The 24,756-nt window shown below is 48.0% G+C and overlaps 1 long non-coding RNA gene across 15 annotated transcripts in view; it reads left to right on the top strand.

The window, feature by feature from the left end:
• Nucleotides 1-24,756, top strand: part of LOC101020273 — a 139,981-nt gene that overhangs the window by 98,530 nt on the left and 16,695 nt on the right. For 7 of the 15 annotated variants that reach the window (XR_002516720.2, XR_002516726.2, XR_001894237.3 and 4 more), the window contains one exon: nucleotides 9,916-10,109. This is a non-coding gene — a long non-coding RNA (uncharacterized LOC101020273). Of the gene's footprint in view, nucleotides 1-8,679; nucleotides 8,902-9,915; nucleotides 10,110-10,957; nucleotides 11,431-13,145; nucleotides 13,401-22,561; nucleotides 23,877-24,756 lie in introns of those variants that run through there. The other 8 variants (XR_002516718.2, XR_002516717.2, XR_002516725.2 and 5 more) reach the window with 7 other exon arrangements.

The raw sequence follows: 24,756 nt of genomic DNA, 5'->3' as shown, positions 1-24,756 counted from the left end.
CTACCCAGTATTTCACAGAATGAATATGCCACATGTATTTAACCAATGATTGGCATTTAAATTCCCAGATTTTTAGGTAGCATTTATTGACCACAGACTATGTTGTTGGAATATGGTAAGTTACATAATCTTAGTAACAGCCCAAGGAATAGGTCCTTTTACTGCCTGTACTTCATGATGAAGGAACTCTGTTGCAAAGAGGTCAATAACTTTCCCAAGATCACACATCTGGTAGGTGGTAGATCTGGGACTTGAACCCAGGCAGCCAGGCCCTAAGGCTGCACTCTGGATTAGTATGCCACAGCTTCTCTGTAGACCCTGAGCACTTGTGCTGTTATATCCATAAAATACACTCATAGCAATGTACCTGCTAGGTCAAGGTATGTGCATTTCACACGTTAATAGCGCTGAATGATTAGGATGTTATTTTATGTAAAGAGTAATGGGCATCTTTTTATGACCAAGTAGAGATCCCACTTGCTTTCAGAGAACAGAGGGGCTGCCGATGCTCTTGTACCCTGAGGCTCTACGAAGTAAGTCTGTTCTGTCTGCTTTGGCCAGGGCTTCAGCTCTGAATCCTATCTGGCCCTCTCCCTTCTGGGCTGGACTGGGCTCCCATGAGTCTTGGTGTCCTCTTATGCCCTCTGAGGCCAAGGCCACTGGGTGCTGGAGAAGCCTGCCCCTGTACCCTCTTGGTTTCCTAAGTTTGAAGGTACCTCCCAGCTAGAAGCCACCTAGATCCTATTTTCTTTCCATCTGCAAGAGGGAAAAATTATACCCACCTAAGGAAACAGAATTGGCCCCCTTCGCTGCCTCATTTGCAGCTCCTACACCTAACCACAGGGGGCCCCACTGTGGGACCTCCAGGCCTTGGTCCTGCCAGACCTTTGAGGAGGTGGGAGGTAAGATTGTGTGTCCTGACTTCTCCATGGCTGTGGCTTTTAAAGGACTGTATCAGTGGTTCTCAAACAGGGACAGTTTTACCTGCCAGCCCCAGGACAGGACATCTGGCAATGTCTGGAGATATTTTTAGTCGTCACAACTTGGGGTGTATATATGTGTATGCACATGGGGCATGTGCACGTGCACATGTGCATATTCTGCTGGCATCTAGTGGGTAGAAAGAGGCCAGGATGCTGTTAAACTTCCTGCAATGCACAGGACAGCCTGGCCACAAAGAGTTATCCAGCTCAAAGTGTTAATAGTGCTGACACTGAGAAACCCTGGGCTATTGAAGGGCAGACAGTGCCCAGCACATGGCTCTCCCCCATGACTCCTGAGTCTCTATGTAACAGGAGCTGAGGGGTGGGTGGTATCTGGGATGAAGGGAAGTGGCTTGAAGGTATATTTACAAAAAGTTTTTTATAAACAATGAGTAGATACCAATTTCCCTCTCAAAGAACAGGAGAATGGCTGGTGAAGTTTGGGGGTGGGTAGTGGGATAGATTGTCTTTCTCTACATGCAGTCACAAGCTATGGAGAAATTAAGGATGTTGAAGACACTACAAAGTTTACTAAATATGGCTCAGCTATTCTCAAAGAAAAATGCTTGGAATTAAATGCTTTATTATTAAACCAGGTAGAATTTAACTGAGCAAGTTGGACGCTCAAGAAGCAAGACAACAAAAAATAAACTGACAGGAAGGAACTGGAACAAATTAAGATAAAATAAGTAGTTAATGAATTAGAAAACAAGAAAATCTGTAACTTTAATAAATACACTTAAGACAAATAAAATTGACAATTTGGTATGCTTGTCAGGAAGACAACAGAATTAGATAAAAGTGGATGTAGAAATGGAAAAAAAACATTGATAAAAGAAACCACAGTCTGGGTGCACATGGTGGCTCACTCCTGTAATCCCAGCACTTTGGGAGGCCAAGGTGGGAAGATTGCCTGAGCCCAGGAGTTCAAGACCAGCCCGGGAAACTTAGGGAAACCCCGTCTCTACAAAAAGTTTAAAAATTAGCAGAGTATAGTAGCTTGTGTCTGTAGTCCCAGTTACTCAGGAGGCTGAGGTGGGAGGATTACTTGAGCCCTAGAGGTCCAGGCTGCAGTGAGCTACAATTGCCACTGCACTTCAGCTTGGGAAACAGAGTGAGACCCTGACTCAAAATAATAATAATAATAATAAAAAGAAACCATAGTGGAACCTCTCTGTGTGAGGGTGGCATGGGCTTGAGGGAGGGCGATGGACACTGCAGCATATTCATGCATTCATTTAACAGCTACTTGCTGAGCACATACTGTGAGCCAGGCATTATTCTAAACACTGGGGGTACAACATTTAACAAAATAGACAAAAGGCAGTGGCATTCTGAGCCCTAGTGAGCAGATAACAACAGACGGGGACCAGTGACATCAATTCACCTAAGGCCCAAGACTGGCTCAAGATGTTTGTTGATTGAACAAGAAAATGCTGAGGCTTAGGTGAGGAGATGGAGCAGGAGATGAGAAGAGGTTTAACTTCCTTTCAGAAAGTCTAGATTTGGAGGGAAGAACAGATTCTACCATATAAGAACATAAATATTTCTTAATGACTTGTGTAGTCTATCTTCTTTGCAAATACTGATGTGTCTGAAGTAGTGTCCTGCCATGAGACCAACTAACTAACTAGCACTGGATTACCCCACCTCTTTTTTTTTTTTGAGATGGAGTCTTGCTGTGTTGCCAGGCTGGAGTGCAGTGGCGCAATGTCGGCTCACTGCAACCTCCACCTCCCAGGTTCAAGCGATTCCCCTGCCTCAGCCTCCCAAGTAGCTGGGACTACAGGTGCGTACCACCATGCCTGGCTAATTTTTTGTATTTTAGTAGAGACGGAGTTTTGCCATGTTGGCCAGGATGGTCTGGATCTCCTGACCTTGTGATCTGCCCGCCTCAGCCTCCCAAAGTGCTGAGATTACAGGTATGAACCACCGTGCTCGGCCTACCCCACCTCTTAAGAAGGACTCCATCTGGAGTTGGTCACTATTCCTCTTCTGCTTTTCTATCTCAGACTTTCAGGCTACAGAAAAGAAACCTTTCCTCCAAGAATTGGAGCCTTGGCCAGCCCTCGCCCTTAGAAGACTCCATTTGTGGCAGATGGCGCTCCCGTAAGCCAGTGTGGGATTCCTCTCAAACACCCTGTGTTAGTCCATTTCGTGCTGCTATCACAGAATATCGCAGACTGGGCAATTTATAATGAGCAGAGATTTACTTCCTACAGTACTGGAGGCTAGGAAGTCCAAGATCAAGGGGCTTTGCTGCATCATCCCATGGTGGAAGGTGGAAAGGCGAAAAGAGTGGAAGAGAGAAAAGGGAGCCAAATTTGTCCTTTTGTGAGGAACCCACTCTCATGATAATGGCATTCATTTACTCTGCCCCATGGCCTGATCACCTCTCGGGCTCCACATCCCAGCACTTGCATTGGAAGTTAAGTTTCCAATACATACTTTCTGGGAGAAACATTCAAACTACAGCACAACCCTTGTTTTAGGCCTGTGGCAGCCATCATGGCTGGCTGGACTCTCTCAACACCCAAGGCCCTTGGTGGGCTGCTTAGAGAAGAGTTTCCAAAGGAATGTTCTGTAGCCAGTAGCTGTCTTCCAACTCATCTGCGGCCACTTCTTTGGCTTCTAAAGCTCCTGGGAAGGGAGTTTGCTCTCATGCCAGGCTGTGTGGAATCTTTCTTCACAGAGAGGAGCAAGAGAGTGTTTAGGGGACTCAAAAGATGATATTTTCAAAAAGCTCCCTCTGCTTTTGTTAATAGTGGCAAACACTTGTATCCTGTTCACCTTGGGCTGGGCACTGTTCTAACTGCTTAACATTCATTAACAACCACTCTGTGAGGCAGGTGCTCTATGATCATCCCATTTTACAGATGAGGAAGCTGAGGCACAGAGCTGTGAAGTACCGTGGCCAAGGTCCCCATGATGGAAGTCTGGGCTTGGCCTCCAGAAAGCCTCTCACATGTGCTCATGGCAAAGGCTTCAGGACTTCTCTCCTCCGTCCACTCCTTCAAGAACCTTGTGAACACCAGACACATTCACACATACACAAGGAGAAAAAGAGGCAGTTGTCTGGCCTCTCCCTGATTCTGACTCCTTCTCCAGAGAATTTAACTCATTTTTCTACAGAGGATTTAATTGAAGTGAGTGCTGATTGCAGAGATTACCGACAGCTATAAACATTTACTTGTTGAATTTGAATGAACGAACCCTCTGTCACCCCTGCAGTGGTCTCTAGGGTTCTTTTGGTCTCTGGGCCTATAAACTGAGCTGCTTGGGTAGTAGATTTGCCTGGACTTAAGAGCATACTCTGTCACTCAGAAGGACCAGGGAGAGCTGGTGAAGCTGACTTGGAACACCAGGGACATAGGGCTATTCTGACCAGGCCCCCAGTTTAGGAAAGGAAGTACTTTCTCAGAAGAGGCCTCCAACAGCAAAGATGTGAAGTTGTAGATGGAGGGGAAGCACTCCCTTGGATCAAAGCCAACTTTGCACTAGAGGCAGGAAGAAATACTATGGGCTCATTAATTACAGGATGCCACAGGATTGGCTTTGCCTCTGGGTGTGAGGGCAATAACCTATGCTTTAAACAAACAGCCCCATCACTCTACAGTAATTAGTAGCATAATAGGCATCTTCATAGAACTAGATTGACAGGTAGCCCACAACATACAGCCTCAAGCTGGCCTAGAACTGGGTTCTTTCAGATGCCACAGGATCTTGGGCACAGAAGTGACACATTTTTGCTTAGGCTATTTGCTGTGAACTTGCTATGTAGTAGGCAGTGAGAGGAACACACAAGAAATGTGAGACACAAACCTTACCCACAGTCTTACCACAGCAAATTGAGGAGGCAAAATTAAGCTTGAAAAGTTAAACGGCAGCACAAAGAAATAGCATTTATGTCTCATACAAAGGGTACGAATGCTCAGAGTCACAGGGCAGCTCTGGACAGGGACCCCCACCAGGTAGATGGAATGGTGGGGGTATGGTGGGGTCTGCATTACCTGCAGGGTTTCTGCCAGTGCACATTGCCATGTTTCTTACAAGAGAAGTAGGAAACAGAAAAAGAAAATTAAAAATCATGCTAATATTTGTCAGAGATACACATTGCTATGGTTTTGGTTATATCCTTTAAGATATTTTTTCTATACCTATATATTTTATTACATAAATAGGTTTATACTGTATGTCTGTTCTATGACTTGCTTTTTATACTCAGCAGTACGTTGTGAACATTTTTTCTTGTCAATGAAATTTTTATGGATCGCTTATATTTCACTACGAATTTACCATGATTTAACTAATCCCTTCTTATTGCCATTTTAGGTTATTAACAGTTGTGGCCATTATATGTAATTCTGACTCTGTGCACATCCTTATTATTATTATCATTATTATTTTTATGAGACGGAGTTTCGCTCTTGCTGCTCAGGCTGGGGTGCAATGGTGAGATCTCGGTTCACTGCAGCCTCCACCTCCCGAGCTCAAGTGATCCTCCTGCCTCAGCCTCCTGAGTAGCCAGAGTTACAGGCATGTGCCACCATGCCTGGCTAATGTTTTTGTATTTTTAGTAGAGACAGGGTGTCACCATGTTGGTCAGGCTGGTCTTGAACTCCTAACCTCAGGTGATCCACCTGCCTTGGCCTCCCAAAGTGCTGGAATTATAGGTGTGAGCCACCAAACCCAGCCACATCCTTATTTTGATCCACTTAAGTAGAAGGGGATCTACTGCCTTAGCCTCCCAAGTAGCTGGGATTACAGGCATGCACCACCACTTCGGCTAACTTTTGTATTTTTTTAGTAGAGACGGGGTTTCACCATGTGGTCAGTCTTGTCTTAAACTCCTGAGCTCAAGTGATTCATCCTCCTCAGCCTCCCAAAGTGCTGGGATTATAGGCATGGTTTCTGTCTTTATGTCAGTTTCAGAAAGAAACTTTCTTCTCCTACAGAATTTGTATTAATATATTCACACAAACTATCTCAATACTTTAGTGTTTTTTTTTAAAAAGTGAAGTAGAGTAGATCAAGGAGTATGCACACTTTGAAGGATTTAGTATGTATTGTCAAATCGCCTTCCAGGAAGGATGTATCAACTTAGGCTGTTGTCACCAATCCTATGAGAGTGCCTCCTTCACTACATCCTTCCCAACACTGGGGATTAGCATTTTTGGAAATTTTGCAAATTTGATAAACAAAAACAAATAGTATATCATTGTTGCTTTAGTTTGCTTTCCTTTTCCTTTTTTCTTTTTATTACTTGGACTCTTTTACAGGCCAACCGTTGGTAATTCTTTCTGATGAATTATCTGCTTATGTGCTTTATCTAGTTTTCTTTTCTTTTTTTTTTTTTCTTTTTTTTTGAGGCAGGGTCTTGCTTTGTTGCCCAGGCTGGAGTGCAGTGGCATGATCACAGTTCACTGCAGTCTCAACCTCCTGGGCTCAGGTGATCCCCCACCTCAGCTTCCCGAGTAACTGGGACTACAGGTGTCCCCCACCTCACCCAGATATTTTAAGTAGAGACAGGGTTTCACCATATTGGCTAGGCTGGTCTCAAGTTCCTGAGCCCAAGCAGTCCGCCGACCTCGGCCTCCCAAAGTGCTGGGATTACAGGTGTGAGCCACCGAGCCCAGTCAGTTATCTGTTTTCTATTGATATATTTCTCCATTTTTCCCACTTCATTTGTGCAGTTTGTTGTTAGTATTTACTGTGGTATATTATTTTTTTCTTATACAAAGATGTATTCAGGCTATTAACTCCTTGTCTGTCATATATGTATGTGTGTGTGTGTGTGTGTGTGTGTGTGGTTTTTTTTTTTTTTTATTTGGAGATGAGAGTTTCACTGTGTTGCCGAGGCTGGCCTCAAACATCTGGCCTCATGTTATGCTCCTGCCTTAGCCTACCTAGTCGCTGGGATTACAGGTGTGAGCCACCTTGCCCAATTATCATGTATTACAAATATTTATCCTAGATTGTCACTTGTCATTTAGTCTTGTTCATGTTTAAAGCATTCATGAATCTAAAATGTCCATGTATCAAGGTAGTCTATATAGGCTTTACAAATCGTGAGGCTGGAGGTGGCCATGACTGGAAGCAGGGAGGCCAGCAGGGAGGCGGCCCCTGCCAGAGTGCACGTGTGGCAGGATGAGGCCGAAGGTGGGGCAGGGCTAGAGAAGAGGCAAGCAGGGCCAATTGGAGGCAGATGAGAGAGGTGACCAAGATGTGGTGACCTTGGGTGGGGGAGGGAGGAAGGAAGAGGAGGAGCCTTGAGTGACTCACAGGTGCTGACCTGGAGGAGGGCAGAGTGTGAGCAGGTGGAGGATGAGCCAGGATTGGGACTACAGGAAGGGGAGTGGTGGGGGTGGGGTGCAGAAATCGTGACAATTCCCTTTGGCATTGTTGCGTGGAGGCTCCTGGCCAGATAGGTCACTGGTATTTGGATCACTAGGACTGGGCTGGTTTCTGTCTTTTTTTTTTTTTTTTTTGGAGACAGAGTCTCTCTCTCTCTCCCAGGCTGGAGTGCAGTGGCATGATTTCAGCTCACTGAAACCTCTGCCTCCTGAGTTCAAGCGATTCTCCTGCCTTAGCCTGCTGAGTAGCCGGGATTACAGGCATGCTCTACCACACCGGCTAGTTTTCGTATTTTTGTAGTAGAGACGAGGTTTCACCATGTTGGCCAGACTTGTGTTGAACTCCTGAGCTCAAGTGATCTGCCCTCCTTGGCCTCCCAAAGTGCTGGGATTACAGGCATTGTTTCTGTCTTTATGTCAGTTTCAGGGATACTTCTTCTGCTACAGAATTTATATTAATATATTCACACAAACTATCTCAATACTTTAGTGTTTTATTTTTTTAAATTTAAATCTTAATGTAGCTAGGCACAGTGGTGTGCACCTAGAGTCTCAGCTACCTGGGAGGCTGAGGCAGGAGGAATGCTTGAGCCTAGGAGCTGAAGGCTGTAGTGCATCGCGATTGCACCTGTGACTAGCCACTGCACTCCAGCCTGGGCTAGGTGAAACCCTGTTTCCAAAAAATAAAATAAATATTAATCTAGATGGAATCTGTAGTATTTTTGTGAATTGTGAAAGTTAAGGAGTTAACTCACTGTCATTGACCTCCACCTGGGGCAGCCCCCAGCCCCTGGCCCAAAGACAGTCCTGTGGGCCCTCAGAGTCCCTGTGTTGCTGCTGCTGTTACTGCTGTGGCTTCTGACCTGTGCCTGACTGCCGTCAAGCCCACTGTGTTGGGGTTTCCTGTCAGTTGTGCCCAGGGCCCTGCCTCCAGTCAGTGCCCTCTCCCAGACTGATTTCTTTCGAGCATTTCCTGTGGGTTAGCTCTGGGGATCTTTTCCTAGCCTATTCTTACCTGTGTTATTGCCAGAAAGAATTCTTCACAGTTGCTAGTATTTTTATGGCCTTTTCCCAGTTTCTTTAGCGGATGCATATTTTTCTCTGTTTCAGATTTGCTAGGTTCTTTTTTAAGTGACTTTTTAAAGGCCTTTTGTCATTGGGGAATAACAAACATGAAGTCACAAATCCTAAGCATACATCTCAGTGAATTTTTACATAGATATTCACTATATCCCCACGACCCTGATCAAGAGACTTCTTTTAGCGTTAAGAAGCTATTGGTGCGAGGTTGGGTGGAGAGGGAAATCATAAATGTGTCCCCAAACTGCTTTTTTTTTTCCTAGAACTATCAGGAAATGGTGTGAGGAGGGGAGCCATGTATGAATTTCAGCTTTATGAAGGGGTATGGAGAGCACAGCGGTTAGAAGTCAGGCTGGTCATGAGCTGGTCCTGCCCTTCACTAGCCATGGGACTTTCTATGCCTCAGTTTCAACAACTGTAAAATGGGAGTAGAAGACAGCTCCTGCCTCATAGAGTTGTCATAAAGATTACATGAGGCAGTGCACGTAAGTGCACAAAAAAATGTCAATTGTTGTTTCTCTTGTTATTAATAACAATGAGGAAGAGGCGGCTGTAGCCGTGGTTCTTAACTAGGAGTATGTGTCAGAATCACCTGGGGCACTTTTGCAAAAATACACACGCTTGACCCAGCCAGATAACTGAGTCAGGATCTAGATTTTAAGCGCCTCCCCAGGTCATTCTGTTGCTCATCTGTGGTTCAGTGCCACCGGGCTGGAGGTGGCCATGACTGGAAGCAGTGAAGTCAGCAGGCGGCTCCTGCCAGAGAGCAGGTGTGGCAGGAGGAGGCCACAGGTGGGGCAGGGCTGGTGAGAAGGAGAGCAGGGCTGACTTGAGGCAGATGGGAGAGGTGGCCAAGACGTGACTTTGCACAGGGGAGGGAGGAGGAGGAGAAGCCCAGGGTGACTCACAGGTGCTGACTTGGATGAGGGTGGTGGAGCATGAGCCAGGGTAGGGACTACAGGAAGAGAAGTGGTGGGGGCAGGGCACAGAGATTGTCACAATTGCTTTTGGGCTCCTGGTGAGGATAAGTTAGTATTTAGATCTCTAGGCCTAGGTCAGTACTATGGTTCTGGGAGGTGTTGGTGTGGAGGAGATGGATAAAGCCATGGGCTTGGTCTTTGAGTAAAATGTGGAGGGCAGAGGAGAGCCAAGTTCACAAGCATCCTCCTCTGCAAAGGCCTGCATCCTTTTTTTTTTTTAAATAGACTGGGTCTTGCTCTGTCACCCAGGCTAGAGTGCAGTGGTGTGATCATAGCTCACTGTAGCTTTCAACTTCTGGGCTCAAGCCATCCTTCTGCCTTAACTTTCCAAAGTGTTGGAACTATAGGTATGAGCCCCACACCCAGCTTCTTTGTGTGTCCACTTCTTATTCTGCCTTACCTAGAAATAGAGAAGAGCTTGTTTCTCATGTAATAACCCCTGCTGAGGACTGTTGGAAAATAAACTGTCCCCTCATCTGAAGATGAATACTAACTTTGGGTCATTTTCTTTCTTCACAGGTCACACAGTTTTCCACACTCCTTGATGGAGGTGCTTAAACCCTATCCATCAGCATTCTTGGACAGCATCTCTGGTTAGGGACAGTGTCTGACCGTCTGACATCCCTGCACCCCCCATACTGTCAGCCTCAGGTGGATGGTTTCCTTAGATGGTGGCTTTCTTTGGACCCTTGATATCAACCAGTTACTATTTGGTAAGAACTTAAGTCATTCCAGTGCCTCTCTTGAGAAGCATTTGCATTTAGAATTTCAGGTGTCATAGAAATAACGAAAGATGTTGCATTCCTGAGGGAATGAATAAATTATTTATTTCCTTGTTCTAGAACATCATTGCCCACTAGAATTTTCCATGATGATAGTAATGTTCTCTGTGCTGTTCCATGCAGTAACTGCTGGCCACATGTGGCTATTGAACATTTGAGATGTGTCCAGTGTGACTGAAGAACTGGATTTTTTCATTTTAATGAATTAAAATTGATTTTTTTTTTTGAGACAAGGTCTTACTCTGTCATCCACACTGGAGTGCAGTGCTGTGATCTTGGCTCATTGCAGCTTTGACCTCCTGGGCTCACGTAATTCTCCCACGTAGCTGGGACCACAGGTGTGTGCCACCACACCTAGCTAATTTTTTTTTTTTTTTTTTTTTGAGAGACGGGGGTCTCCCTATATTGCCCAGGCTGATCTCAAACTCCTGGGCTCAAGTGATCCTTCCTTGGCATCCCAAAGTGCTGGGATTACAGGGGTGAACCTCCACATCCCACCTTAAAATTGTAATTTAAACTGAAAAATGGAAAGCTGGCACTATGAAGTTGTATTCTTTGGGTCGGTAAGAGCTAGGGATGTTAGGCCTGATACCCCACCTGACTGCTCCACTACCAAGTGCTCCCCAGAGGGATTTGGAATAAAGGAGGAGGAGGCCTTGGTTCTTAACTAAGGATGATTCTAACCATCTACAAAAGCAGGCATCAAGTAGAAGATTACTTGGCTGTTTCCACATTGAAACCAAATGAGCTTTCTTTCTCCCTTCCAACCCTGGCCTCAGCCCTCATTCTGCCTGCATGAGAAGGTGGTGTCCAGTACTGCTCCTCCCAGGCCTTTCCAGGCTTCCTTCTTCCAGCTCTTCCCACCTTGGGACCATTGTTCCTGTCCTCCCTTCTGCCCTGCGTCCCTCTCCCTGCTCCCACCACAGCAAGCCCCACCTCCTCCAAGAAGGCTTCCCAGACTCCTCTGTCCCTTCCAGGTGAGGCTAATTCTAGGGCCCTGAACAAATTCCATTTGGCTTCCCAGCTGGGGGTGAGGTGGCAGGGATGGGTCTCAGGAAGATCAGCTGCAGGATGGATGTGCATGTAACCACTGTGTTTCTGACTTCTTTGACCACTGCTCATGGTGAGAAAGATATCTCCTGTCCCAACCAGGACACACCTCGATGTATGGATACATAACACTGAAGCAAAAGTTTTTTTTTTTTTTTTGAGACGGAGTCTCACTCTGTCACCCAGGCTGGAGTGCAGTGGCACAATCTCGGCTCACTGCAAGCTCTGCCTCCCGGTTCACACCATTCTCCTGCCTCAGCCTCCCGAGTAGCTGGGACTACAGGCGCCCGCCACCACGCCCGGCTAATTTTTTTTTTTGTATTTTTAGTAGAGATGGGGTTTCACTGTGTTAGCCAGGATGGTCTCGATCTCCTGACCTCGTGATCCGCCCGCCTCGGCCTCCAAAAGTGCTGGGATTACAGGTGTGAGCCACTGTGCCCAGCTGCAAAAGTTTTGTCAAAATAATATTCACCCTGACTACATGTGATGCACTTGGATATTCTGTTTATTTTATTTATTTATTTATTTATTTATTTATTTATTTATTTATTTATTTCCGTCTCGCTCTGTTGCCCAGGCTGGAGTGCAGTGGCACCATCTTGGCTCAAGCAAGCCCCGCCTCCCAGGTTCACACCATTCTCCTGCCTCAGCCTCCCGAGTAGCTGGGACTACAGGTGCCCGCCACCATGCCCGGCTAATTTTTTTTTGTATCTTTAATAGAGATGGGGTTTCACCATATTAGTCAGGATGGTCTTGATCTCTTGACCTCGTGATCCGCCCGCCTCCCAAAGTGCTGGGATTATAGGCTTGAGCCACCACCCCTGTCCTATTCTGTTTATTTTTTAAAGAGAAAGGCTGGTTGTGACCCACTAAATTGATTTCATGACCCAGTAGCAAGCCACAACCCACTGAGTGAGCAATACAGAGTGAGACCCTGGCTGCATCTTCGCCCCAGCTGTGACAGCCAGCCCTGCCTGACTCAGAGCAGCTCCAAACACAGCCCAGGATGCCCGTTACTGTACTGCCCACACGCTGCACCCTGGGTTCCTTGAAGAGCTAGCACATGAGCTAGCTCATCCAGGTGGTCTCCCTGAGGGGCCCTGCTCTTTTCACAGACTCTCACTGCTCCATTGGTCGTGCTGTAAAATGGCCATGGCCACGGAACCTGTGTCAGGAGATTGAAATCTATAGAACACACAAGACACCAAAGAGAAGGATGCCAGGTCAGGGTCAGGGACACAGGCTGCACATCTCATCTCTCTTGATCTCATTCCTCTTAATGGGACCTCTCAGGTCTAGGGGTCTCACAACGCTGCTCATCTAGCAGGGCTACACATAACAAATAGAAGCAGAGCAAGCCCTGGAGCTCCTGCCTGATAGTGTCATGACGACAGAAACATCTTACCAATCAGAGGACCATGAGAAATAGATTCAAGGAGCATTCCATGTGCAAGTGAGTCTTGGCCCCATCTGCCTTTGGATTTTAGCCGTGAACTGGAATGTATTGGAAACAAGACCCTAAGAAATAGCTAAATCAAAATCCCTGCGTTTGAACCAAGTGCCTTATTTCTCTGTGGGCCTCAAGCTTCGCTGACATCTGTGGAGCACACTGTCCTAACAGGAGTGCTGTCTGATTTTCCAGCTCTCTGCAAAAGAAACAGCCTGGAAGGGTGGCTGGTGGAAAGTGGTTTTTAGAGAGAGACTTGTAGAAAACAGGAAAGTGAAGGCTGTAAGGAAGGCTGTAATTAAACAGCACATAGAAACACAATCACATTATTGTCCCATTCCATAGGGATAACGATGACCACTTCAGTGGGAAAAGGAGAGGTTTAAGGTTTAAGGTTTAGGGACTATGGGCCCCCTTTTAGGAAGATTTTTCTTTTCATAGTGGTTAAAATAGTGTTTTGGCAATTCAAGTTTCATTTTCAGAAAATGTAATTGATGGGAACCTCAGTGACTCTGGATGAATAAGATGCTGTTGAGTGGCTCTGACTCGGGCCGGCCGTGCTTCTCACAGGACCTTGGAGACTGAGGCCACTGTGATTTCAGGTTCAGGGTGCAAGTCCTCTCCACACAGCCCTAGTTGGCTTCACAGCTGAAAATGTCTCCCTTACTGTTGGACCCCTTTGTTCACCTGCATGAGTTTGTGAATAAATCCTTTCCAGTCTGAAAGCTTGCTGATACTTGGAGACAGGTATGGAGAGAGGACTCTGAGCTGGACACTCCCTGGGGATGGCAGGCCTGGTGGGATGGCCTAAATAGCCTTGGGACAGGACACAGCAACTCAGATTTGGGCTAGGGGTGCAGTTTGGGGAGCAGTGGTGGAGGCGTAGGCTGGCATGGGCTTAAGGACAAATTCTGCCCTCTTCACTACATGGCCCAAGCCAGGGCAGCCCACTCGCTGAGGCAGGCTGCGCCCAGTGTCTGTGTCTTTGGTAGCCTGATTCTTCCCTGCTCCCTGGCCATGTGGTCCCCAGATCTGCTTCTGTGAATCACCCTGGGTGATTGCAGGGGTGCTTCAATCAGTGAGGGGATCTCAAAGAAAAGCCAGGTATTTCTTAGATAAGGATTCTTAGATAAGGATGACTTATTCCTCACCATCTGAGAAAGTAACGGTCTAGTAGAAGGCAGGGGGGCCCGGGACTCTGTCACCTCACCAGGAGGTCTCTGTCTTGACAATAGATTACTACGTTATGCACGTGTAATGCATTGCACATCCTATTGTTGACATTTTGCAAATCTAATTTAATTACAAAATGATGAAACAATTTCTCCCAAAGCGGGGAGAATAACATGAAATCACAATAATAACCTAAAATAACAATATCAAAGTTCTAGGAAAAGATTTTAGACAAGCCACTCTGTGACATGTCCCCAAGGCCAGAGTGAAGTAGGGCTTGATCAAAGTGGTGGTCTCAACAAGCTCCCTAAAGGAATTCTTTTTTCAGTGGGATTAGAATAATGTGAGGAGTAGAGGAAAACCTGCCAGGCATAAGCATTCCACCGAGTGGAAATTAGATTCTGATGATGAAATCGCAAATGATTTTAATGGGGAGGAAGGGGGCAGGCAGCAGCCAAGGAGGACAGATGAGTGTAGGTTTTCAGTGAACCTGCTGGGGTTTCACACTGCTTGATGCCTTGGCTGTGATATACCTCGGGTGTGTCAGAATGTCCAGAAGGACCAAAGTCTAGAATTAGCAGCGATTTTAAAGGAATCCTGGTCAGCACCAAAGTTGTTTGCTTCCTTATTGGTCTGTTTGGAGCAAGAGGATGGACAAGGCAGCGACTCCCCTCGGCTAGGGGAAGACGCAGAGTAGAGAGAACAATAAGTACCCAGTTCCCATTTTGTTTCTAACTGTACCTCCCTTGAGAATAGTCCTCACACTGGGAGGAAAAAAAAAGGTGGAACAAAGATCATTAAGAGTGAAATGAAGCCCCTAACAGTAGAGAACATGTAAAATAGAGCTCCCTCAACTCTATCCTAGAAAACAACCCACTTGTCACGTTCCCCATAGGTGGTTACATTCCCTGCAGGTGGTCACGTTCCCCACGGGTGGTCATCCAGGTTGGCCAGAGCCCCCAGAGCAGCACTTCTGGGGAGAGGTGGCATGACCAGAGACAAATCCATTTATTAGTCCTAGATTTCAAGACAGAGAAGAGAAACTTGATCAGCAATGGTTTTTTTTTTTTTTTTTTTTTTTTTTTTTTTAAATCCCTGCAGTGGCTCACGCCTGTAATCCCAGCACTTTGGGAGGCCAGGGTGGGCAGACTGCCTGAAGTCGGGAGTTCAAGACCAGCCTGGCCAACATATTGAAACCCCTTCTCTACTAAAGATGCAAAATTAGCCAGGCCTGGTGGCACATGCCTGTAATCCCAGCTACTCGGAAGACTAAGGCAGGAGAATTGCTTGAACCCGGGAGGCAGAGATTGCGGTGAGCCGAGATTGCGCCATTGCACTCCAGCCTAGGCAACAAGAGCAAGACTCCATCTCAAAAAAATAAAAAATAAAAAAATAAAGCCCCTGAAGGGAGACTTCTCTGGGCTGCAGGTGACCCAGCCCCTGGAGGGACAATAAATGACTTTGGGGTAACAAAGTCATGACTCAAAATAGTTCTGTCAGAGTGAAAAAAAGAAGACATTTTTACAAGGGAAAATGTAACATTTTATATTTGGGTTCACTAAAATGATTCATTCAAATACATAGTGGAGGAGCCTGAGGGCCCAAGGGGACTGGTTTTCCATGGGCTCCTTGTGGACCAAGAGTGTGAAAATCAGGAGAGCCCCCTACACATGGGAGGCAAGGACCTGGCACAGGGAGAGCCGTATCCCTTCTCTATCCCCGTTCCTTGGGCCAAATGCCCGTGTGTGGGGTGCAGCTCTCGGATCCCAACCAAGTAGGAATTCCCCAGGCAGGTCACCAGGAGGGAGAGGGTCTGGGGACAGAGCAGTGGTGACGAGGCAGGGGCTGTTAGCTAGAGGAGAGGTGAATTTATATAGCTGAAGAGCCACCAAGGGTGAGGGGGGACCATTCTTTATGTCCAGCAGGCCACGTTCGAGGAGGCTGACTGGGGTCCCATCTGAGATGAGTGCCGGTGTGGTGGGGAGTTCCCTGCCAAAGGAGGGTCTACATAGTCTCAAGACAGCCCCTCTGCCAGGGTACACCTCAGAAGGGATCTTAGAGGCTGCGTAGGAAGGTGGCCCGAGGCCTTCTAATGTCCCTTCCCAAGATGTTGATGATTGCCATGGATGAGGAGTCAGTAGGAGAGAAAGTTCCCTTGTCCAGACAGCTGGGAGGAGTGGTTAAAAGGGAGGCCAGGTATGGTGGCTCACACCTGTAATCCCTGAACTTTGGGAGGCCAAGGCAGGGAAGATGGCTTGAGTCCAGGAGTTAGAGACCAGCCTGGGCAACATAGTGAGACCTCATCTCTACAAAAACATTTAAAAAAAAATTAGCCAAGTGTGGCAGGAGGCTCAGGTGGGAGGATCACATGAGCCCTGGATGTCAAGGCTACAGTAAGCCCTGATCACACCACTGCACTCCAGCCGGGGCCACAGAGTGAGACCCTGTCTCTACGTAAATAAACAGGCTGGGCACAGTGGCTCACGCCTGTAATCCAAGCACTTTAGGAGGCTGAGGTGGGTGGATCATTTGAGGTCAGGAGTTCAAGATCAGCCAGGCCAACATGGTGAAACCCTGTCTCTAATATAAATACAAAAATTAGCTGGGCATGGTGGCAGGGGCCTGTAATCCCAGCTACTTGGGAGGCTGAGGAATGAGAATCACTTGAACCCAGGAGGTGGAGGTTGCAGTGAGCCAAGATCTTGCCATTGCGCTCCAGCCTGGACAATAGAGTGAGACTCCGTTTCAAAAAAATAAAAATAAAAACAAAAAGAGGGCAAACCAAGACACTGGGGTTCAAGCCCTGCCTCTGTCACTTTGTGTGACCTTTGGCAAGGTACTTAAGCTCTCTGCGCCTCAGTGCCTTCATTAAAAATGAGGATCATGGCAACAGGACACACCTGTGAGGATTTCCGTGAAGGTTAAAAGAGTTAAATGAAGTTTCTTAGCACTGTGGCCACACCCATGGCAAGGGCCATGTGCTGAATAGTTGCTGCAACTGTCATTGTCACCATCATCATCACCGCCGATTCAAAATACAGTTACTGAACCCCGTCTATGTGCCAGGGGAGTAAAGACCAGTAGGGTGGGTCCCCACCTTCCAGAAGTCATGGCCCAGCGTAGAAGGCACAGAATTGTCACATGCAGAGATAGGTTAGGGGCAGCACAGGGTGTGGTCACATCACCTGGGTGGGACCCAGGAAGGCTCCCAGGGGTGGCAGGCCAGGGCCTCTGAAACCATGACGTGGCTCAGAAGCATTTCAGCATCTTGTTGTCCCGTGCTCATCAGGCTGTTTACTCTGGGGGCGGCTGTGCACTCAGTGCCCCCTCCACGCCCCAAATGAGCGCCGGGACTGGCCAGGACTGGCAGGGCTGGCTGGGCAGTTCCAAGGGCTCAGGGACCCACCCCAGGGCCTCCTGGGCACAGCTGGGGCCCACAGCCCCCCATTCCTGGGCCTTAGGGCCTGAACACTGAGGCCCCCCGTGTACATGCACCCCCTCTGTGCCAAGCACCGTGTTGTGGTGTGCTGTGGTGTTGTGTCTGATCCTGGGAGATGGGTGGTGTCAGGGTTATTCTCATTTTACAGCTAAGAAAACAGGCTGGGACATTAAATGTCTTATAAAAGGCCCAGCCAGGACTTGGAGCCAAGGTTTCCAATGCCGAAATCAGGTGCCGTTTCCATACACCACCCTGGGCAAGACCAGAGGTGAGTCAGCCGAGAACCCTGCCCTCCAGGAGGAGATGGAGCCAGAAATCTGATAACTGACCCTCCAGCCCAGAGGAAGGGTGGCAGGGCTGTGAGAGCCCTGCCCTCTGGGCCCTATCCCCTGCCCATGCAGATTCTTGCAAAGTGGCCCCTGCCTGCTCACTCTTCATGGAAGCATCTCTCAGTCAGTGGTTGTTTTAGAGAAGGAAGGCAATGGTTTAGGAAAAAAAAAAAGTTCTTTAGTGGTGGCAGCATTTTTTTCAAATAAAATTTTATCAGAATACGTTCAAAATTGGTAACAGGAGAGCTGTTCTGGGTACAGAGAGTGAGAGGAACCTGTTGGTGACCTCAGGCTTCCTGACCCCTCCCACCCTACTCCAGACTATTCTGCAGAACCCCATGTTGACCCCTGCTTTGAGGTGGCAGAGTTAACACCACTCTTCATTATAAGCTCTTATCTGGGGCAACTCAGAAGAACATAAGTTCCATGGGGAAGGTTTTTGTTTGTTTCTAATTGTGGTAAAATATATATAACATAAAATTGACTATTTTAACGGTTTTTGAGTGTATAATTCAGTGACATTAAGTATATTTACAACATCATGTAACCATCAACACCATTCCTCTTCAGAACTTTTTCATCTTCCCAAACTGAAACCCTCTACCCACTAAACACTAACTCCCACTACCCACTAAACATTTCCCTCCCTGCACCTCTGGCAACCACCACTCTACTTTCTGTCTCTATGAACTTAACTACTCTAGATACCTTATGTAAGTAGAATCATAGAGTATTTGTCGTTTTATGTCTAGTTCTTTCACTTACCATAATGTTTTCAAGATTCATCCATGTTGTAGCATGTGTCAGAACTTCATTCCTTTTTACGGCTGAATAATATTCCATTGTGTAACTGTACCACATGTTCATCTGTTCAGCCATGCGTGGGCGCTTGGTTTGTTTCTTCCTTTCAGCTACTGCAAACCAATAATGCTGCTGTGAACATGGGTGTGCAAATATTTGTTTGAATCCCTGCTTGCAGTTCTTTTGGGTCTATACCTAAATAAGTGAAATTGCTGCATCATATGGTAATTCTATGTTTAACTTCTTGGGGAACCACCATATCATTTTCCACAGTGGCTGTATACCACTTTACATACCCACTGGCAATGCACACAGGTTCCAGTTTCTCCACATTCTCCCCAGTGTGGCAGAAGTTTTAAATCTCTTCGTCATAGTGTACCCCCAGAGACTAGGGCAGTGCCTGGCACATTGTAGGTGCTTGATAAGTATTTGTTGGATGAATGAATGGGAGACCTTGGCCTCAGAGCAGCTGTACCTGGGAATTCTGCTACCTGAAGGTGGCACCCAGTCAGTAAGTGTCCTACCTACACGGGGTCCCAAGACCTTCCCATTCCAGTCCCTGTTCAGCTCTGAGACAACCATTTATTTGTTATTTATTTATTTATTGAAACAGGGTTTCACTGTGGTGCAGGCTGGAGTGCAGTGGCAAGATCATAGCTCACTATAGCCTCGAACTCCTGGGCTCAAGTGATCTTCCCACCTCAGCCTCCCAAGTAGCTGGGACTACAGGCATATGCCGCCTGGCTAAATTTTTTTTTTTTTTGGTAGAGATGAGATCTCACTTTGTTGCCCACGCTGGTCTAGAGCTCCTGGCCTCAAGTGATCCTCCTGCCTTGGCCTCCCAAAGCCCTGGGATTACAGATGTGAGCCACCACCCCGAGCCGAATGTAAAAGTCCATCCAGGGCAAAGATAAGAGTCAAGAGGCCCAGAAGAATGGGACTGAAGTGTCAGGGGCCAAGGACAGCCCACCGTGGGTTTCCTGTGATCCTGGGGCTTGGCTACTTGGACCAGGGGTGAGGGATAGGGGAAGGGAGACAGGAGATGCTGAGAAGGACATAGCCTTGGGGAACATCGCGGCTTCTGTGCCTGGTGCTGCAGTGAAGGAACCAGGAGGGGCTGGCAATTGGCCTAGGGGTTTGCTGTGTTTCAGAACTCCTCCTCCCAGTGCCTTCTCCTCACTCAGGCCAGACTTCTCACCCATTCCCACCCCTGCATCTTCGTTCCGGCTGTTCCCTGATCCCGTCCCCAGGAGCAGCATTCCTACTTCTTCTCCTTTCTTCCTAACCCAAGGTGGCTCATTTCTCAAAGCCCAGAGGAAGGTGCACATCCTCTGCAGGGCTTTCTCCACAGTTCTAAGCCCCCTCTCTGCCAGGCCTCAGACCCCACAAGGCAAGGGTGGGGTGGACAGCATTGCACAGTATGTGCTGTGTACTGTGCGACAGGATGCCTCTTCAGCTCCAGCCAGAGCAGGCTGAGAGTCTGCCCACTAAGTGGCCTCCCAGTCCTCTGCCACTCTCCTGGCGCACAGTGAGAGGTGTGCACAGCTGGAACCCCAAATGGTGTCCCAGTGGGTGTGATCAAAGCAGACACAGCAAGGTGATGCCTGGCCCAGCAAGGTAGCAGTGAGGGCCCCCCAGAAAGGGATCTTAAGGTTCTCTTGCCCCCCACCATCTGGATTAAAGGGTCCCCAGGTCCTGAAGAGGAACTGGGACTGCTATCAGAACTCAGGGCAGCGCCTGTGGTCTGCTTCATGGCTGAGGGTCTGGGAAGTTGTCATTCCACTTCCAGTGTGGGCTCCCTCCTGCTCAGCCCTGCTGGGCTGGGGACACAGACCTGAGTTATAGAGCCTTTGTAGGTGTCGCCACGTGGATGTGCTGGTTTGGGATGCCTTGACCTACCCCAGAGGGCAGCCCCTCATGAGCAGATTCCGTTCTGGGCACACTTATGTGTCTCTGGGTGAGGGGAGTGCTCACTGCTGCCTTCTCAGCTGCTGAGCAGAGGGGCTGCTGGGGAGGACCGTTCCCCCCATTAGCTAAACTACCCACCGCCACATGTCCTGGGCCTCATGTAGATAGAGTTGCCCGTGCAGGAAGCAGGCTCAGCTATGAATCTACCTGAGGGCAGAGCTTTCTACACTTGTCTTTTGATTGGGATTCATGTTAAATGCCTTGCTTGCTCCTGGGCAGGCATCTATGGATGGGGACATCTGTGTCCCACTTGACAGTCTGCCAGGCCCCCTACTCTGAGTCTCCATAGGTCAAGGATGACTGCTTCCTTCTCTGAGGTATTCCCCTGGTCCCGACGGTGAGTTTTTATTACTGCTTGCCACATAGTCTGTGTTTTAAGTCTGGCCATTCCAAATTTCCCCTCCAAATTTGATGAGCAGTCTGCCCACTGTGATTGCACAATGCCGAGACGGGTGAGCAGAAACAGTTGTGCTTATGTAGGTGCATGGTTCTTTGTGATTTCTGCGGCTAACACTGCCATCTGCTTCATGTCCAGGGCTGGGTTCCATGTCTGTCTGAGATCTCGACCACCTTGTCTACAGCAGTCTGTGACCCAAGGTAGTAATTGCTTAATTGTCTACTAGGTTCGTGGCTTTCAGGGGCCAGAAAGTTGTATTCATCTTTCTATCCCGGACCTGCACAGGAAGTCAGTGGCCCATATGCATTTGTTGAATGGAAGGAATTTTAAACTTCTTGAAGTTTCCCTTTCTTACCAATTCTATATCTCAGCCCAGCCTGGAGCTGAGCCCATAACAGGGCTGATGGGTTGGCCAATGGATGGGACTGCTGAAAAGTTTCCTAAGTCAAAAGTGGATTTTGATCCCCAAGGACACAAAGAAACCCAAAGGCTTGACTCAACCAAGTATCTGGAGTGCCTGTTGGTGAAAGGCCAGGCCCCATCACATGTGAGCCATGATCATGGGGCCATGGGAAGGGGGTTTGGTGAGATGGGAAGAATGTACATCATGAAACAAGGAAAGGACTTGGCGTGAACCAATGGCGATCAGGTGCCAGGAAATGAGGAGTGTGGCTAACTCAGAAATCTGTCCCTGAGGTCTGATTCCAAAAGAAAGAGAAAAAAGGGAAGGAAGGAAAGAAGGGAAGGAGAGAAGGAAGGAAGGAAGAGAGGGAAGAGCAAAGAAAAGAAAGAGAGAGAGCGTAGGTTTGGAAGCTAGATAAAGCTGGACCTGACAGGAGTTCGAGACCAGCCTGGCCAACAAGGTGAAGACCCGTCTCTACTAAAGATACAAAAAATTAGCTGGGTGTGGTGGTGGGCGCCAGCAATCCCAGCTGCTTGGGAGGCTGAGGCAGGAGAATCACTTGAACCTGGGAGGCGGAGGTTGCAGTGAGCCAAGATTGCACCATTGCACTCTAGCCTGGATGACAGGGCAAGACTCCATCTCAAAAAAAAAAAAAAAAAAAAAAAGCTGGACCTGAATCCCCTTTCTATCTCTTTTAAATGTGGCTCTCTAGACACGATCTCTATCTCTATGTCCTAGTTGCTGCATCTGTACAAGAAGGATCAGATTAATGTATATGATGTGTCCCACACTATTCTCGGCACAGGGTAGAACTCACTTAGTGTATTCATGCTGCAAATAGTGGGGATTATTGTTACCATAGCTCAGGTTTTGCATGAGGTGTCAGTTTGGATTTAATGAACTTAAGCCAAAAAGAGCATTTATTTAAAAACTTCTGGCTGGGCATGGTGGCTCACGCCTGTAATCCCACCACTTTGGGAAGCTCAGGCAGGTAGATCACCTGAGGTCAGGAATTTGAGACCAGCCTGGCCAACAGGGTGAAACCTTGTCTCTACTAAAAATAAAAAAATTAGCTGGGTGTGGTGGTGCCCGCCTGTAATCCCAGCTACTCAGGAGGCTAAGGCAGGAGAATTGCTTAAACCTGGAAGGTGGAAGTTTCAGTGAGCTGAGATTGCACCACTGCACTCCAGTGGTGGGCAACAGAGTGAGACTCCGTCTCAAATAAAAATAAAAATGAAAATAAAACTTCCTAGTTCATAGAGTTGGGGTTGAATCCCAAGACCTCAGGAATGCTGGGAAAGGAGGGACTGGGGTTTCAGGAATAGGAAGACTGCCACTGGGCAGATGTGGTGCCAGCCTCCTTGTGTGACCTCCAGGTTCAAATCTCTCAGACAGTCTTACTGGCTGGCTGGGATCCTGTGCTGACAGCCCCACCGGGACCATGATGGAACTGCGGGAGATGTAGTTCCCCCTCAGAAAAGTGAGGTGCTGTCCAGAAGAAGGGAAGCAGAAGTTGCTGGACAAGCATAACCGTTGACCACCGCACATGAGAATCCCCCACCTTCCCACCTCCACGCCAGTGCCTGCTTAGGCCCTCCAGGTCAGCCCTCATGCACAGAACTGTGTAATTACTGTTCCCCCACCCTCCCCCATTCCTCAAATTCCTCCACCAATTTTAATTTCAACACACCATCTCCCTGCCTGCCGCACCCAGCCCAGCCCAGCCTAGCCGGGCCCGAGCAGGAGGTGGCAGCTTTGCCCAAAGGGTTGCCCTGCTCTGAGGCCTCCTGCCTTTTGGTCCCTCCCTGAGAATCCCAGGCCAAATCCTCACCTGCTCTTCACAGAATTCCCTATGCCCTAGGAAACAGAACTCAGGCCAGTGCTGAAATCCCCATTTGCTTCTTCCTACTTCTGCCTTTTCAAAACCAGCTCTTCTTTTTACTTCGCTCTTGGCCAAATCCTGCAAAAATGTGTTCATGGGGAGGCCACTAGGAGACCTTCAGCATTGAGTACAAGAGGCTCCAATGAGAGGAAGACAGAAATACCCAAGGTTCCAGCCAGGCACGGTGGCTCATGCCTGGAATCCCAGCACTTTGGGAGGCCGCAGTGGGCAGATTGCCTGAGCTCAGGAGTTCAAGACCGACCTGGCCAACATGGTGAAACCCTGTCTCTACTAAAGATACAAGAATTAGCCAGGTGTGGTGGTGCACACCTGTAATCCCAGCTACTTGAGAGGCTGGAGCAGGAGAATCACTTGAACCTGGGAGATGGAGGTTGCAGTGAGCCAAGATCACACCACTGCACTCCAGCCTGGGTGACAGGGCAAGACTCCATCTCAAAAAAATAAAGAAATGCTGAGGGTTCCAGAGGCCCCCACAGGGTGAGGAGAGGAGTCCACCTGCCAGCCTTGCCAGCCCTTTCTGCTCCAGGGTTCTGACACAGCGATGGCATCTGCTCAGGGCATCTTAAAGGGCTTTCAGGTCTGAGGGGCCACACTTCAGAGGCCTGAGGTTTCGTGGTGACCAGCTGCAGGCCTGAGAAGTGGGGGAAGCAGCCCCCAGGACTGCCCAGCCTGCATGACTCTGTCTTCCCTGCTCTGCTTGATGACTCCTAGCGTCCAGTGTCCTCCTGTCCTCACCCAGATGCATCTGTTCCATGAGGCGTTGCTTGCTGCCAACCTCTCCCTTTCTCTTTTCTTTAGTAAAGCTGGTACCTCCTGTGCCTCCTCCCCTTTCAGCTACCCATATGGCTAGAAAGCTCTGATCAATTAATTTCCACATAAGTGGTCAATTAAAAAATCTTAGAAAACTTATTTTTTGAGACAGGGTCTTGCTCTGTCACCCAGGCTGGAATGCAATGACTGGATCACAACTCATTCCAGCCTTGAACTTCTGGGCTTGAGTGATCCTCTCACCTCAGCCTCCCAAGTAGCTGGGTCAACAGGCATGTGCCAAGGGGCCTGGCTATTTTTTTTTTAATTTTTTAAATTTTTAGTAGGGATGAGGTCTCTCTCTCTTGCCCAGGCTGGTCTCAAACGCCTGGGCTCAAATGATCCTCCTTTACAGGCGTGAGCCACCATGCTTAGCCTCAATAAAAGAGATTTAATCACAGAGTGTCCACTTCAAAGGGTAGCTCTGAAGAGTAGATCCCTGTTGTAAGGCCTCCTGATCATTGCAGCTCTTGTCCCTAAGGGATGGATGGATGGATGGATGGATGGATGGATAGATGAGAGGGAGGGAGAGAGGAAGGTACTCACAGGGAGAGATTTGCAGTTATGATCACTTCCTCAGGGCCCCTTCCGTCTTGCAGATGGCCACCTGCTCTGCCTACATAGACCTGGCTCTGGGGATACAGGCAACTGGGCTCTACCAACCTGTGCATCATTTAAAAGTAGAGCAAATAGCCAGGCATGGTGGTTCACGCCTGTAATCCTAGCACTTTGAGAGACCAAGGCGGGAAGATCACTTAAGGTCAGGAGTTCAAGACCAGCCTGGCCAACATGATGAAACCTCATCTCTACTAAAAATACAAAATAATTAGCCGAGCATTGTGGCATGTGCCTGTAAACCCA

The sequence above is a fragment of the Papio anubis genome, chromosome 14 (assembly GCF_008728515.1).
Source record: "Papio anubis isolate 15944 chromosome 14, Panubis1.0, whole genome shotgun sequence".
Lineage (NCBI taxonomy): Eukaryota > Metazoa > Chordata > Mammalia > Primates > Cercopithecidae > Papio > Papio anubis.
Note: the sequence above shows the minus strand (reverse complement) of the source record. Positions and strands in the feature narration are given on the sequence as shown.